We start from the raw sequence: 16,254 nt of genomic DNA on the forward strand, positions 1-16,254 counted from the left end.
TTTGAACCATTTGTACGTAGGTCCTTTCAATGTGACAGTGAAGCAGTGACATCTGGCCCCGCTACTAATTCCCCCCAGTTTCATCAATTCATTAAATGCGTCCATATGGTATTTTGGATCTGTGCTTCCTTCGTAGGGGTTCATATGGGGCTCCTTAAAGTTGGCTGGGAGCCAGATGGCTTGAATCTCCTTGATGAAGGGTGACTCATGATCGAACTCTTCCTCAAAGGCTTGACCTCCGGAGGCGGTGATGATTTTGCCTCGCAACCTCCTCATTTCTGTGTCCAGGTCCTGCCTCCTCTTGCTTAGGGAGTCTCTCAAAGCGGACGGGTTAGGGAGTCTCTCAAATCGGATGGGTTAGGATTACATTATATTATAAAATAATATAACATACATTACCTAACACTTGTATTTGTTTGCAGGCACTGATGTTGGTCTCCCATGTTCGTGATTGGTTTGTAGAGTATACCTCTACACTTTCCAACCTTCATTATGAGCTTGAAGCTGTCTGCCATGAGGTGCTGGACCTTTGGTACGTTCTTGGCTCTAGGAATTTCTTTGAAAGATGAAGAGATCAACACTCTCCGCAGTACTGTGGAACATAAACAGCAGGAAGTGACCGAGTTGACTCTCATGGTAACCCAAGTGGAGGGGAAACTTGCCGATCAACTCAAACAGTCTGAAGCTGAGAAGGAGAAGTTGATTGTTATCATGGATCAACTGCAGAAGGATGCTATTGTCGAGAAGGATCAAGAGGTCAAGGTTGCCCGGGACAAGGCTTGAGAGGAGTATTCGGAGACAGCTTTATCTTGCTTCAACTTGATTTGGAAGCCCAACAAAGATATGAGCTTGTATTTCCTTCCCAACAAGATGTGAGCGAAGGAGCTTAGGAAATGTTTGGCTCGTGAGGCTGCCGTGGCTCAGGGTGTTCTTTCAGACGATACTCCTGTTAGGAAAACTTATACAGGATCTTTATTTATTTTCATGTAGATCTAATATTAAACAAGTTAATATAAGACAACCTAGAACATAGTTCAAAAATTGAATTCAAATAGAGATAATGATAAGAATAATTACATTATACGCAGAAAAATAATAAAGTCCTTCCTTAGTTTCTCTAACCCTTATAACATTTTTGTCGCAGAGTATTACCAAGAAACTGAACCAATCTTTAATTTTCTTCACAACCTTCCAAAGTATCCTTAGAATCTCCTAGACTAGAGTGGGAAATTCTCAACACATGAGATAGATACAAAGAGAAGAAGAGAAAAGAATAATAAGGCTTAGAAAAGGACTTATGTTTAGAGAGAATCTAAAACCTATTAGAAACTTGTGTTTCAACTTATGTTTTGACTTGTCTTTTAAACTCTCACTTAACATTTCTATTATAGACTCAATTAGGTAATTTATTTATTTAAAAAATCAATAAAATAATAGCCAATTAACAGCCCTAGCTTAAAATTATCATGGGCTTTAGGCCCGTGAAATTTCCCATTTAATTATAAGCCCGTTGGACTTAAAATCAAGGTCGGTATTATTTTCTATTGATTGAATTAATTAAATAATTATTTAAACCATTTATCAAATCAATTATTTATAATTTGAACCTTGATCTAAACTTATTTATTAATTTAGATACCAATTTATCTTAATTAATAAATCTTCCATAATTTCTCTTTTCTTCTCTAAATGACACAACTCTATGAAACTATCCAAAACTAACCTAGTAAACTTTGACAATTCCAATTGATCACTAAATTAATTAATTGAGACTATCTAGATGATTTTATCCAAGGTACATTGGGGACCATGGGCCTATGATATCAAGCAACAATAAGTTATCATAAATCTAACAAGTAAATTTACTAACTTTTTAATTCCTCGTGACTCCATTAAAGACTCGGAATTGCACTCTTGAATTCATAGAACGCTCTATAACAAATATAGATACGCTATTAATTATCCATTGTTACAACCATAATTGTCACTCAATTCTCTATAGACGGGCTACAATGAGATGGGACTAAAATATATGTTTACTTATGATATGACTAAAATAGATAATAATGGTATGTTTACTTATCCTATGTACTGTCAATATTGGTCATGTCTGATGTAACAAATACATTCGACCTTATCTACTTCGCTAATGTTCTGGTAAGAACATAGCACTGCAATGTGTAAGTAGATCATATCGTAGATTGGCAAGTAAGTGTAAATCTTGTGCACTGACTACTTTTAGGAATAACTTATATTTGAACATATAATCATATTTATATTCCACCGTGATTACGTCACTATAAATACGATTAGCTATATGCTCGGGATTTAATAAAAGTTTATATTAAACAAATAATCATGAAAATAAAAACATGTGAGCAAAGTGATTGACCCAGTCAAAAATGATTTCTATTCTTTTGTTGATAATAAATGAGATTACAAAGAAATTGAGTTTTAATTAGGGCCTAAAACCCCAACATACTCCCACTTGCACTAATTGAAACTAATGCCTTAATTCTACTAATCCCATTTCTTTGATTTGCTTATCAAATCTAGCTTCTGGTGGTGTCTTTGTAAACGGATCCGCAAGATTGTCTTCAGATGCAATCTTCATAACCTTCACATCTCCCCTTGCCACATATTCTCAAATAATGTGATACTTCATTTCTATATGCTTACTCCTCTTGTGACTTTGAGGTTCTTTCGAGATGGCTATCGCTCTTGTGTTGTCACAAAAGAACACAAGTAGTTTATCAATTTCTGGAATAACACCAAGATCTTAATGGAACTCCTTTAGCTAGACTATTTCCTTAACTACTTCTGACGCATCTATGTATTCAGCCACCATGGTGGAATCTGAGATCGCAGACTGCTTTACGCTTCTCCATATCACAGCTCCACCCCCAAGAGTAAACACCATTGTAGAAGTAGACTTCATATCATCAACACTAGTTTGAAAATCTCAATCAGTGTAGCCTACTAGGTTCAGAACACCACCCTTGTAGAATAACATATAATCCATAGTTTGCCTTAAATACTTCAGGATATGATTAACTGCTATCCAATGTTCTAGTCCTAGGTTGGACTGATACGTGCTCACTACTCTCACTGAATAGCAGATATCTGGTGTAGTACATAACATAGCATACTTCACACTTCCAACTACATATGTGATTAATGGTGACAAATGCATATTTATTGATCTTGAATGTTAAATTAAATTAAGTTTTAATTAATATTTTTAAGGAAATAATGAAATATATTTTACAATTGAAAATATTTAGTTTGAATTTAATTTGGTTTATTTTGCAGGAATTATGTTTCATTTTAGTACAAATTAAAAGAAAGATTCAATTGTGGAAAAAAGAAATGAAAAAAATTGGCATTCTTGCAAGGGAAGAACCCAATTTAAGAAGAAATAGCATCAAGTCCAGCCCAAGTCTCTACTATGCGGATCATATTGTGACTGAAGCTATTCAATAAATATGAAATTCCAAGTAGCTCATCAACTCCTATTCCTACACATGACTAGGTCTCTTTCCTTGTGATCAACATGTGGCAAGGTTGACCAACATTGTGCTTTAATTTGGAAAATCAATTTTCTTCTAGACAACTTTCTCAATCCAATCCCATTGTTTTAGTTTTTAGATTAAAAACTGTAGTTATTTGTATTTACTTTCACACATTTTTCGCTTCTAATTTATTTTCTCTTTACTTTTTATGTTACAATTACGTCTCTATTTCACTATTCAAAGGGGACCTTTTGTACACATTGGGGTGTGTAATTTTTCCATAGCAAAACTATAATAAAATTTAGTCTCATTTTTTTCTATTTCATCTCATATTTTCTCTTTAGAATATTGTGAAAATGACTAGCATTCTAGGCTAGTTTCTTAGATAAGGTAAATGATGATCCTATATGTGAGGTAAAGTTTATTTGTGTTTTGATTCACTAAGTGCTTAAATTTTATACATTTGAGTAATATATTTTCTTCTGTTTTTCTCCATCTCTATATCTGTAGTGTCTCGGAATTTTACTTAGCTAGATAGTAGTAGTAGTAGTAGTAGCAGTAGTTGTAGAATTTTAGTTTGTGGATATTGGTCAAAGCCGAGATTTAGTTAGAAACTCGTAGAAATAGTTACGGATTTTATAAGTTTAACCTATGGTTTAGAAATATTAATTTTATGATAAGGTTTGATTAATGAATATAGTCCTAAGAGTATTATTTATTATAACCTAAGGTTTAGATAGAATAATTAAGAGCGTAACACTTGTCACAAGCATGCTTATTAAGGATTAAGTATTTTTTATGAATAGTTTATGTTGATGCTCATAATCTCATCAATAGAAAGTATGAGGCCGAGGCAAGGCCCCTAGGCCACCGTCGTCTCGGGAAGCCATCACGCCATCACAACACAAGTCTGGGTTCGATTCTCGTGGAGTCGATGCCAAGTGGCCCACGTTGGCAAGGCATAAGTGCCAAGGCTCAGTAGCCTCGCGAAACCCATCTCGCCCACGCACTCGGCCCCATGGCCTCGCCTATGCCCTCGGCCCCATGGCCTCGCTTGGCCTCGCCAGCCCATACCGCCTAAAGGGCCTCGCGAGATGTCTAGGCCGCGCCACCCAAGTGGCCTCGCAAGATGTCTAAGCCACGCCACCCAAGTGGCCTCGCAAGATGTCTAGGCCACACCACCCAAGTGGCCTCGCGAGATGTCTAGGCCACGCCACCCAAGTGGGCTCGCGAGATGCCTAGACCACACCTCTCGAGTGGCCTCGCAAGATGTCTAGGCCACGCCACCTAAGTGGCCTCGCGAGATGCCTAGACCATGCCTCCCAAAGGGCCTCGCGAGATGCCTAGACCACGCCTCCCAAGTGGCCTCGCGAGATGCCTAGGCCACACCTCTCAAGTGGCCTCGCAAGATGTCTAGGCCACGCCACCCAAGTGGCCTCGCGAGATGCCTAGACCATGCCTCCCAAAGGGCCTCGCAAGATGCCTAGACCACGCCTCGCAAGTGGCCTCGCGAGATGCCTAGGCCACACCTCTCAAGTGGCCTCGCAAGATGTCTAGGCCACGCCACCCAAGTGGCCTCGCGAGATGCCTAGACCATGCCTCACAAAGGGCCTCGCGAGATGCCTAGGCCACACCCCTCAAGTGGCCTTGCAAGAGGTCTCGGCCACGCCACAAAAGTGGCCTCGCGAGATGCCTAGGCCACGCCTCCTAAGTGGCCTCGCAAGTCTCGGCGCCCCTGGCCTCATGAGGGCCACATCCACAACGCACTCGACCTTGTGAATTGCTAGGGAGCCACGCCCTCAAGGGGGTCGCAAGGAGGGCATCTCGCAACGCATCCTTAGACATCTTCCAGGGCCACATGCCTATCGCTCAGACTCGTGAGTGACCTCAGGAGGTTTCGGATACCCCATACCAAGGACCCAAGATCTCCACCTCACACCAAGGGTCCCATTCCTTACACCTCGAGATCCCTGTGCTTAGGAGATCCAGTACGAGTCGAATGGGACATATTTGTACGACCAAGTACTAAGTACGGATACCAGTGCCAGTGAGATTGCTGGGCTAAGGATCATGGTCTGTATGTCTACGGCCATAGGTCAGAGCCGACACCACTACCTCCTGTGCCACTACGTCTGCCACCACGCATTAGACATGGGTGTAGACAAGTAGTGGAGACATCCTTCTGACACCTGCTCCTATACAGGTTGTACAACCACGACCTCTGAAGCCACTCCCCTGACACAGTACGTATGTACCACTTGGTCCCCTGGACCACTATGTACCTAAGGCCATTAGAGCCTACTATAAAATGAACTCTAAGACCACCTGAAAGGGGGTTAGAAATTTTACTGTAGCAGAGGTTTGAGTGTGAATGAAAGACTGAATTCTCCATTATTGTTCTATCATTGTTCTTGAGTTATTGTTCAAGTTTTTACAGCTTTCCGATTAGTGATCTTAATTTGTCCATTTTTCCAACTTAACTTCGTTGACGAGTTCTCATCGTCAACAGTTTAATTAAAAGAAAGATCTAGAAGCTCTAGAACCTTCCATTATCTGTTAGGTTCACGTTTTGCTCAGTCAAAGTAAGTTTTAATCAATTTCAAATTATCCTAAAATGTGCAAAAACGTGTTTGAAATATCAGCGTATGCCGATATATCGCAGCTATAGGGGCCGATATATCGCCTATGATTGATACAAAAAATACGTTGAATTCGCACGAACGAAACCATGAACCCTCAGTATCATGGTAGGGGTGATATATCACATACCCTAGGCGATATATCGGCTCTAGTGGTCATATTGGAGTTGTTCGTTAATTTTGAACTAGAAACAACCCTCAACAACCTTGACTAATTCCTGAACGTTTTTGAACGAGTTATGGGCATCTGTTGAACAGATATTTCATATTTATTCATTTTTAATCATTTATTTATTCATTTTAAAGGAGTTAGTTTCACTCCTTGAACTCTATAAATAGGACCCTTCACTCAGCTATTTTATTCATCTTCAAGCATAGTTCAGAGCCTCTAAGCTGCTAAGATTGTTCTAGAGAGAAACACTAGGGTTTTGAGATTAAATCTTTCAAATCTAAAGCCTTTATAAACACTTGGGAAGTAAGTTTTTGTGTGATTTTCGGTGTTCAAGGTATAGATCGAGGTTCTAAGCAATCCAAAGTATTCGTTATCTTCAGGTTTAGTTCACTATAGTGTCTATTAATCTTTCTTTTTTCTTCAAATACTAACTTGTGATAGTGACTTTCGGTTAGGTGTTCAATTCCTTTGAAACATAAATTTTTCAGTAATTTCTTATATCGATGATTTAGATCTTCTCTTCAACTTCATTTCTTTAGAAACTTATGTTTTTCTTATGTTTGGTTTTAGGAGTTCCCAAACCCGCTCTTGTCTCCAATATTCTGGTTTTTGTTAAGGAAAATTAGCTAGTTTAGTATTATAACCTAGCTATGTAGTTTATGATATATTTTATGTTTGTATGACCTAACATTTCAGATACAATAAAGGGGTAAGTGTGTCTGGACCTAAGGTGTCCAATGATGTATGACGGACCTAAGTGATGTTCGATGTATGACAGACTTTTTTCCGGGGCTTAATTTCCACCCATGTATAAACACTTATATTTTTATTATATCTAATTTATTATTATAGTTATGATTATGATATATGAACTATAGTTATGATTTATGACCTATGTCCTATGATTTATGATCTATGACGTATGATTTAAGATTTATGACTTAGATTATGATTTAGAGTTATGACTTAAGCTATGATATGACCTAGAGGTTTGTGTTTGTATGAATCTTGTGAATTTATGTTATGTTTGATTATATGAATAACCCTTGTTTGTATTTTCCTTACTGGGCTTAGAAGCTCACTCCTTATGATGTTGTTATTTGAGGAAATTGAGGATAAAAAGGTCAGTGGGGACCTAAGAGCTTCGTGATGTACTCGTGGGGACCATATAGTCGAGGAAGATCAAGCGGGCCTAATTATTTATTTTTATTAAAGAGATATGATTTTAAAGTTTTATTTGAATGTTTCTCATTTTTATGTTAAAGACAATTATTTTATTTTCGTAAAAACCATGGATCCATATATTTATTTTCAAGTTTTTATTCAATAAAGGAGCAATATTTGAATTATGATCCAACAATGTGTTCTCGGTAATCTATGAGAAATTAGGGCGTTACAGGTGGTATCAGAGCCCACGGCTATATTGGTCCTGAACGTTCCCACAAAATACACACGATAGCTACAAAGGACCTACTCGTTACCAAGTAAGTATACACATTGTTTTCAAATATGTTTGTAATGTCTGTTGACGGTGAGAACTCGTCAACCAAGTTAAGTTAGAAAAATAGAAATGTAGAGATTATCAAAAGAAAAACTTTAAATATCTAATTGGAAACTCGAAGAACACTTGCAGAAGAAAATTGGTGAATTGAATTTGTATTTCTTATGATGTAATGCTACAGTGTTTTTTCCAACCCCCTCAATGTTGAAGAAGGGTACCCTTTATAGTAGGCTCTAATGACCCTTGATACAGTGTGGTCCAGGGAACTAGATAGTACACAAGTACATTCTCAAGAGAGTGGTATCATGTGTAGTGATGTTGGGAGAGTGGTGGTCGGCTCTGGTGCATGTCAAAGATGTGAAGGTGGTGCTACCATTCCTCGTACTACCCCTAACCGACACTACTTGTCGGGTACAGGTATCAGGTCTGTCCCTTGATCCTTCCAGGCATGTATGTACCTATTTAGAGGTACCTTGTTCATATTTCTTGTCTCTTGTGGGTCACCTTGAACGACATATCTGTTTGGCCTTCTTGTAAGTGGTCCCAATTGGCTAACTGGAGAGAGTGCATTTCGTTGGTGGCCCCAACCTCACCCAGTTACATAGGGCCTTTACAACGAGTTGGGTATAGCATGCTATAAGGCTAGTGAGGTCTCGCGGGGATGTGGGGAGGTCCTGGCACTGTGTGCACCCGCGAGGCGTAGGGTATCATATACACCTTCGAAGCAACATGGGCGAGAGGCGCGAGGCTGTTGGAGCACCTACGCGAGAAGGCACCTGGGAGAGGCCCTTATGCATGTGAGATGGCTCCTAGACGAGGCCCTTTGGAGCGAGGCCTTTATGCATGCGAGATGGCTCTTGGGCGAGGCCAATATGCACGTGAGATGGCCCTTAGGCCAGGCCATTATGCACTCAAGATGGCCCCCTGGCGGGGCCCTTTGGAGCGAGGCCTTTATGCATGCGAGATGGCCCTTGGGCGAGGCCCTTTGGAGCGAGGCCTTTCTGCATGCGAGATGACCCTTGGGCGAGGCCCTTTGGAGCGAGGCCTTTCTGCATGCGAGATGACCCTTGGGCGAGGCCCTTTGGAGCGAGCCCTTTATGCATACGAGATGGCCCTTGGGCAAGGCCCTTTGGAGTTAGGCCACGCTCGCGCAGATCCCCAGTGGTGTCGCGAGGCCCAGCGCGCGCAGATCCCAGGTGGTGTCGCGAGGCCCAGTGCGCGCGGATCCCAGTTGGTGTCGGGAGGCCCAACGCACGCAGATCCCAGGTGGCGTCACGAGGCCCATCGCGCGCAGATCCCAGGTGGCATCGTGAGGCCCAACGCGCACAGATCCCAGGTGGTGTCGCGAGGGGCTCTTTGCGAGGCGTGGCCTCGCTGGGTGCATGGGTGCTCAACACGCCGAGAGGTTCCGTCGAGGTGCACAGGTGCTGGGCAAGCCGAGAATAGCTTCATGTGCCTCCTTGCGAGAAGATGATGTCCCATGGGTTTTGTGGCAGAAGTATGTATATAGGCGCTTGGGGGACCTTGGCATGTGCTTTGGGTCTTTTACAAGCATGGAATTTTGAACAACCACAATGTCTTTCTTGTGTTATTTTTTCATAAATTAGCCCAATGGACTCAAGTATGGTTAGAAAGGTTAAACTATAAAAAGAATACCAGACCCTGAGTATGATAATGGATCTAATGGGGAGGATTAGACGCATATAAGAACACATCGTTAAATTTTATTTTATGATGTTTTAGAAAATTTTCAATTGTTCATAATTTTTTTGAATCATGTGGATACCAAAAATCCACCACGAAAAAAATTTGCTAAGGGTGCAAGTTACCCAAGAAGGAGGCTTTTGTTAAGACAACACGTATAACCTCTTCTGCGAGTTACGACCCTTGCGGTGAGGAAGACCAGCATCTGAGGATAAGGATCTCATTACATGAGACTCATTCCTCACAAGAGGCCTTCCCGAAATAGCCCGTCTTGCCCCACGCGAGGACCTTGCGAATCTGTGACCGTTGGTGCAACTCACCACACCATGCCTAGGCTTGCATCTCGCGGCCCCCAAAGCACCCTGCCTCGCCTTACTCCTAGTAGGTGTGCCGCACCTTGGCCCTTGCGCCTAGGAGGGAAGCCTCGCGCGTTGTGGGTGTGCCGCGCCATGGGCCTCGCATCAACGGCGCCTCGCGCCTAGGAGGGGCGCCTCGCGCGTCATGGGTGTGTTGCACCATGGGCCTTGCATCAACGACCCCTTGCGCCTAGGAGGGGCGCCTCGCACATCGTGGGTGTGCCGCACCATGGGCCTTGCATCAATGGTGCCTCGTGCCTAGGAGGGGCGCCTCGTGCGTCGTGGGTGTGTCGCGCCATGGGCCTCGCATCAACAGCGCCTCGCACCTAGGAGGGACACCTCGCGCGTTGTGGGTGTGCCGCACCATGGGCCTCGCATCAACTGCGCCTCGCGCCTAGGAGGGGTGCCTCACGCGTCGTGGGTGTGCCGCGCCATGGGCCTCGCGCCTAGGAGGTGTCCAACACCATGGGCCTTGTGCAGCAGGGCAACCTCGCCTAGCCTTGATGGTCTTGCGGTCCCTCGCGCATGGGGACTGCAGGGCATTGGTCTTGTGGAGTCAGACCACCAACTCACACATGGATGCCACCAATGGTGTACCTCTCTTCCTGGGAGTCCAGCAAGAGGTAAGATCATGGATCTCTCCAATACACCAATAAGGGTACATTGGAGGTGCCTCATAGCGATTCGCACCAAGTTAGAAGGAGTACGGTCGCTGTGCCCCTATCAGACAAGTAGTGGCCATACAAATGAAGTACTTGCTACGATCCACACCAGACAACCTCTGACACTCGTACTCAGTAAGTAGTGGAGACATCCCCACAGATTCTGACCTTCCTCCAGTCGCCCTACTACCAATACGTCTGAAGATTCCATATAGAAGGGGGCGTCGCGCTAGAGGGGCTGCTGAACGAGTTTGAGATTGAACGAGACCCTCTAGCCATGAAAGTCTCGACTCGAGGGGTGGTCACTTCGAAAGTAGACACTTGCAAAAAGGGTCTCAAAAGTAGACGCTTGCAAAAAGGGTCTCAAAAGTAGACACTTGCAAAAAGGGTCTCAAAAGTAGACGCTTGCAAAAAGGGTCTCAAAAGTAGATGCCTGCAAAAAGGGTCTCCAAAGTAGACCCTTGCAAAAAGGGTCTCAAAAGTAGACGCTAGCAAAAAGGGTCTCAAAGTAGACGCTTCCAAAAAGGGTCTCAAAGAAGATGCTTGCAAAAAGGGTCTCAAAGAAGACGCTTGCAAAAATAGTACTATGCCTAATGACGAGAAGGACGCTTCTCGCAAAACATAATAAGCGTGCGCAAAGGTATGAAAAGGGATAGCTAGAACCCAAAGGGTCAACATATCCTTATAGATATAATCAAGGTGCACCAAAGAGAGGCCTATCGAACCCCCTTTTTGCGTGGGTTCCAAAGGGCCTCGAGCGTAATAAATACAAAAAAAAAATTAATTAAGAGGAAAAAAAAAAGAGAGATGATAAGGAAGAGAAGAGTCTACAAGAACGCCTAAAGGCCTCCCTATAGATTGGGGGGCAAGTGTGGATAACAAAAATCCACCATGAAAAAGAATTGCTAAGGGTGCAAGGCACCCAAGAAGGAGGCTTTTGTTAAGACAGCACGTATAAAGTCTTCTGCGAGTTACGACCCTTGCGGTGAGGAAGACCAGCATCTAAGGATAAGGATCTCGTTACGTGAGACCCATTCCTCACAAGAGGCCTTCACGAAATAGCCCGTCTTGCCCCACGTGAGGCCCTTGCGAATCTGTGACTGTTGGTGCAACTCACCACGCCACACCCAGGCTTACATCTTGCGGCCCCCAAAGCACCCTGCCTCGCGTCGCTCCTATTAGGTGTGCTCCACCATGGCCCTCGCACCTAGGAGGGACGCCTTGCGTGTTGTGGGTGTGCCGCGCCATGGGCCTCGCATCAACGACGCCTCGCGCCTAGGAGGGGCGCCTCGCGCGTCATGGATGTGCCGCACCATGGGCCTCGCATCAACGATGCCTCGCGCCTAGGAGGGGCGTCTCGCGCGTCATGGGTGTGCCGCGCTATGGGCCTCGCGCCTAGGAGGGCTGCCTCGCGCGTCGTGGGTGTGCCGCGCCATGGGCCTCGCATCAACGACGCCTCGCGCCTAGGAGAGACGCCTCGCGCGTTGTGGGTGTGCTGTGCCATGGGCCTCGCATCAACAGTGCCTCACGCTTAGGAGGGGCGCCTCGCGCCTAGGATGGGCGCCTCACGCGTTGTGGGTGTGCCGCGCCATGGGCCTCGCGCCTAGGAGGGACGCCTCGCGCGTCATGGGTGTACCGCGCCATGGGCCTCGCACCTAGGAGGTGTCCAACACCATGGGCCTCGTGCAGCAGGGAAACCTCGCCTAGCCTTGATGGTCTCGCGGTCCCTCGCACATGGGGACCATAGGGCATTGGTCTTGTGGAGTTAGACCGCCAACTCACGCATGGATGCCACCAATGGTGTACCTCTCTTCCTGGGAGTCCAACAAGAGGTAAAATCATGGATCTCTCCAATACACCAATAAGGGTACATTGGAGGTGCCTCATAGCGATTCACACCAAGTCAGAAGGAGTACGGTCGCTGAGCCCCTGTCAGACAAGTAGTGGTTGTACAAATGAAGTACTTGCTACGGTCCACACCAGACAACCTCTGACACTCGTACTCAGTAAGTAGTGGAGACATCCCCACGGATTCTGACCATGTACTGGAGTTGACACCTCTACCTCGGAAACCACTCTCCTGCTAGTGTACTCATGTACCATCTGGTCCCCTGGACCACCATGTATCAAGGGCCATTAGAGCCCACTATAAAAGTAATCCCACTTCCACTGGGAAGGGGGTTGGAAAATTCATTGTATGCAGAGGCTATTGAAAAATATACAAAGGCTTGCTCCATTGTTGATCTGGGTTTACTTTTCCTTAAAGTTTATTCTAAGTTATTATATAAACATCACCTGACTTACCTTTGAGTTTTCCGATCTAATTTCGTTGACGAGATTTCACCGCAACAAATCATGTTGTTTGCTTTTGCTACTGTTTCATTGTTTTAGTAAGTGTTAATTGTTTTGGATTCAATTGAAAGTGTAAAGTTTAAATTCCTCTCTTATGAGTTAGCTCATTTGTGAAGGCCCATTTTCTTTGCATTATTAGATTGTATCTAATTAAAATGAATAACAATTAATAAAGCAAGGGTTTAAATTCCTGTCTTTTGGATCCAAGTGGAAGTTAGGGGGCCTTAGTAGTGGATACGATATACTGAACGCAACCCTCCTCCATGGAAGATTCAATTGTTAAGGCCCATTTACCCGAGTTGGACTTAATTGTAATAGGGTATTTTTTATAGATAGATGGACCTAATAGACAGTAGTACAATAGGCTAAGTTGTAACCTCAACTTGTTTTGATTGTCTTAGTTTTTCAACTTTTCTCTTTTGGGGAAATAGAAAAGACACATGGAGCAGGATCCAAGAAGATTTGAAAGACTAAATGGCCAAGGTAGAGGCCAAGGAAGGGGCCGAGGCCGAGGAAGAGGAGTAGCCACTACCCCCATATATGAAGAAATTCCAGCAGCCCGAGAAGTGCCAGAAGCACCCAATGTAGTGGAAGATCCAGAAGCTGCTGCTACTTGAATAAATTTTGAAAGAGAAAATGTCCATCTTAGGGCAGAGCTAAGGAGAAGGGAAGAAGTGTTCCAAATAAATTCATGGCAACAACAACAAGTGGTGCAAGAAGTCATTCCTCTAGCACAATTACTACAGTTGGCAGAACTTTGCTACGAGGTAGTGTATGAACGCTTTAGAAAGCAGCAACCACCGAACTTTGAAGGCAGATCTGACCCAATAGAAGTTGAAGAATGGCTTTGATTGGTGGATTCTATATTAGAACACATGGGGTTAGGAAATGAAGATCGAGTCTCTTGCACTTCAAGCTGGCTAAAGAGAGACACCCGCATCTAGTGGGATATAGTGAAGCAGACTAGTGATGTGAACATTATGACTTGGAATGAGATTATCCAAGTGTTCAACAAGAAGTATTATAGTCATGCGATTCTAGCCACAAGGGTGGACGAATTCATCGTGCTTCCTCAAGGGAATTCGTCTGTGACAGAGTATGCCACGAAGTTTGATAGGCTGGCTAAGTTCACAGCGAACATGGTACCCACTGAGACGCTAAGAATTCAAAGATTCGTGAATAACCACTTATGCAGAAACATTAGAGGTAGCCTTGGAAGCTGAGCAGGCTGAAGAAAGGATTTGGAAGGAAGGTGCGACTAGAAGGGACGCCAAGAAGAATAATAATGACCAGAACGACCACAAATGAAAGTATGACGGTTGTCAAAATCAGAAAGTCGACAAGAAGAATAAGACTGCATCAAAAAGTAACGGGAATAAGAAGCCTTATGTGGAGTATCCCCAGTGCCCTATCTGTAAGAGAAAGCATTTAGGAGAATGTCAATATAATACAAAAGGTTGTTTCAATTGTAGAGAAGAAGGACACATTAAAAAGGATTGCCCAAAGTTGAAAGACCAAAAGAAAGATGACAAGCTAGTGCTCGCCAGAGTTTTTGCTCTTACTAGAGGTGAAGCAGAAACTAGTAATACAGTGGTAACAGGTCAGGTCACTATCTCTGGTAAACTATGCAATGTCTTAATTGATTCGGGAGCTACGCATTCTTTTGTCTCTATGAATGTGATTGATAGCTTAGATAGACCATGTGAACTTTTTAGAGATAAGTTTGTCACGGAGTTACCCTCGGGGGAAAGAATGTTATCTAGTAAAGGGGTGCGTAGTGTTGTAGTTAGAATCAAAGGAAAAGATTTACCAGTAGATTTGATCGAGTTTGACCTTAAAGATTATGATGTAATTTTAGGCATGGACTGGTTAGCAAAATATGGGGCAACGATAGACTGTAAGGGTAAGACAGTCAACTTTCAAACAGAAGGCGGAGAGCAGTTCACCTTCAAAGGAGAAGTTTCCTGAACTTGCATACCGATAGTCTCAGCTCTCAAAGCTCAATGATTAATTAATAGCGGTTGCCAAGTGTTTCTAGCAAGTGTGGTGGACAAAACACGAGAGATGCAGCTCGAACCAAAGGATGTACCCATTGTATGTGAATTTCTTGAGGTGTTTCTAGAAGATCTACTGGGATTACCTCCGAGTAGGGAAATTGAGTTTGAAATAGAATTGGCACCAGAGATGGCACCAATCTCAAAAGCTCCCTATAGAATGGCGCCTACCAAGTCAAAGGAGTTAACGATCCAACTGCAGGAGCTTTTAGACAAGGGTTTCATCCAACCAAGATATTCGCCTTGGGGAGCACCGATGCTTTTTGTCAAAAAGAAGGACAGGAATATGAGGATGTACATCGACTATCGATAACTAAATAAAGTGACGATCAAGAACAAATACCCTTTTCCTCGAATAGACGATTATTTTGATCAACTACAAGGTTCTACGATATTCTTGAAAATAGACTTGCAGTCGGGGTATCATCAGCTAAGAGTACGAGAAGAAGATATCCCAAAGACCGCTTTCCAGACTAGATATGGACACTGCAAGTTTCTGTTGATGTCTTTTGGCTTAGCGAACGCACTAGCAACGTTCATGGACCTTATGAACCGAGTATTTAAGGAATACCTATAAAATTTTGTGGTGGTGTTTATAGATGACATATTGATCTACTCAAAGATGAAATACGAGCATGAAGAGCACCTGCGACTAACGTTGGAATGACTCAAATGTCATCAATTATACGCTAAGTTTAAAAAATGCAAATTCTGGCTAGAGAAGGTGGTATTTCTAGGACACTTTGTGTTTAAAAATGGCGTGGAAGTAGATCCAACAAAGACCAAATCAATGAAGGATTGGCCCAAACCCAACAGTGCCACGAAGGTGAGAAGTTTTCTGGCATTGGCAGGCTATTCTAGACGGTTTGTTGAACGATTTTCCAAAATAGCTACACCCTTAACAAATTTGACACGAAAATAACAGAAATTTGTATGGACGGAAAAGTGCGAAGAAAGCTTCCAAACGTTAAAGGATAAGCTTATATCAGCCCCAGTTCTATGCGTCCCAAACGATAAAGGCAAGTTTGTAGTATATTGCGACGCGTCAAAACAGGGACTTGGATGCATTTTGATGCAAGATGAAAAAGTTGTCGCATATGCCTTGAGACAGCTAAAGGAGTACGAGTAGCGCTATCCGACTCATAACATAGAATAAGCAGCGATGGTGTTTGCTCTAAAGATTTGGAGGCACTATCTGTACGGAGAAAAGTGCAAAATCTATATGGACCACAAAAGTGTAAAGTACTTCTTTACGCAGAAGGAGCTCAATATGAGGCAGCGGAGGTGGCTGGAGTTAGTAAA

Source organism: Humulus lupulus, chromosome 2 (genome assembly GCF_963169125.1).
Source record: "Humulus lupulus chromosome 2, drHumLupu1.1, whole genome shotgun sequence".
NCBI lineage: Eukaryota > Viridiplantae > Streptophyta > Magnoliopsida > Rosales > Cannabaceae > Humulus > Humulus lupulus.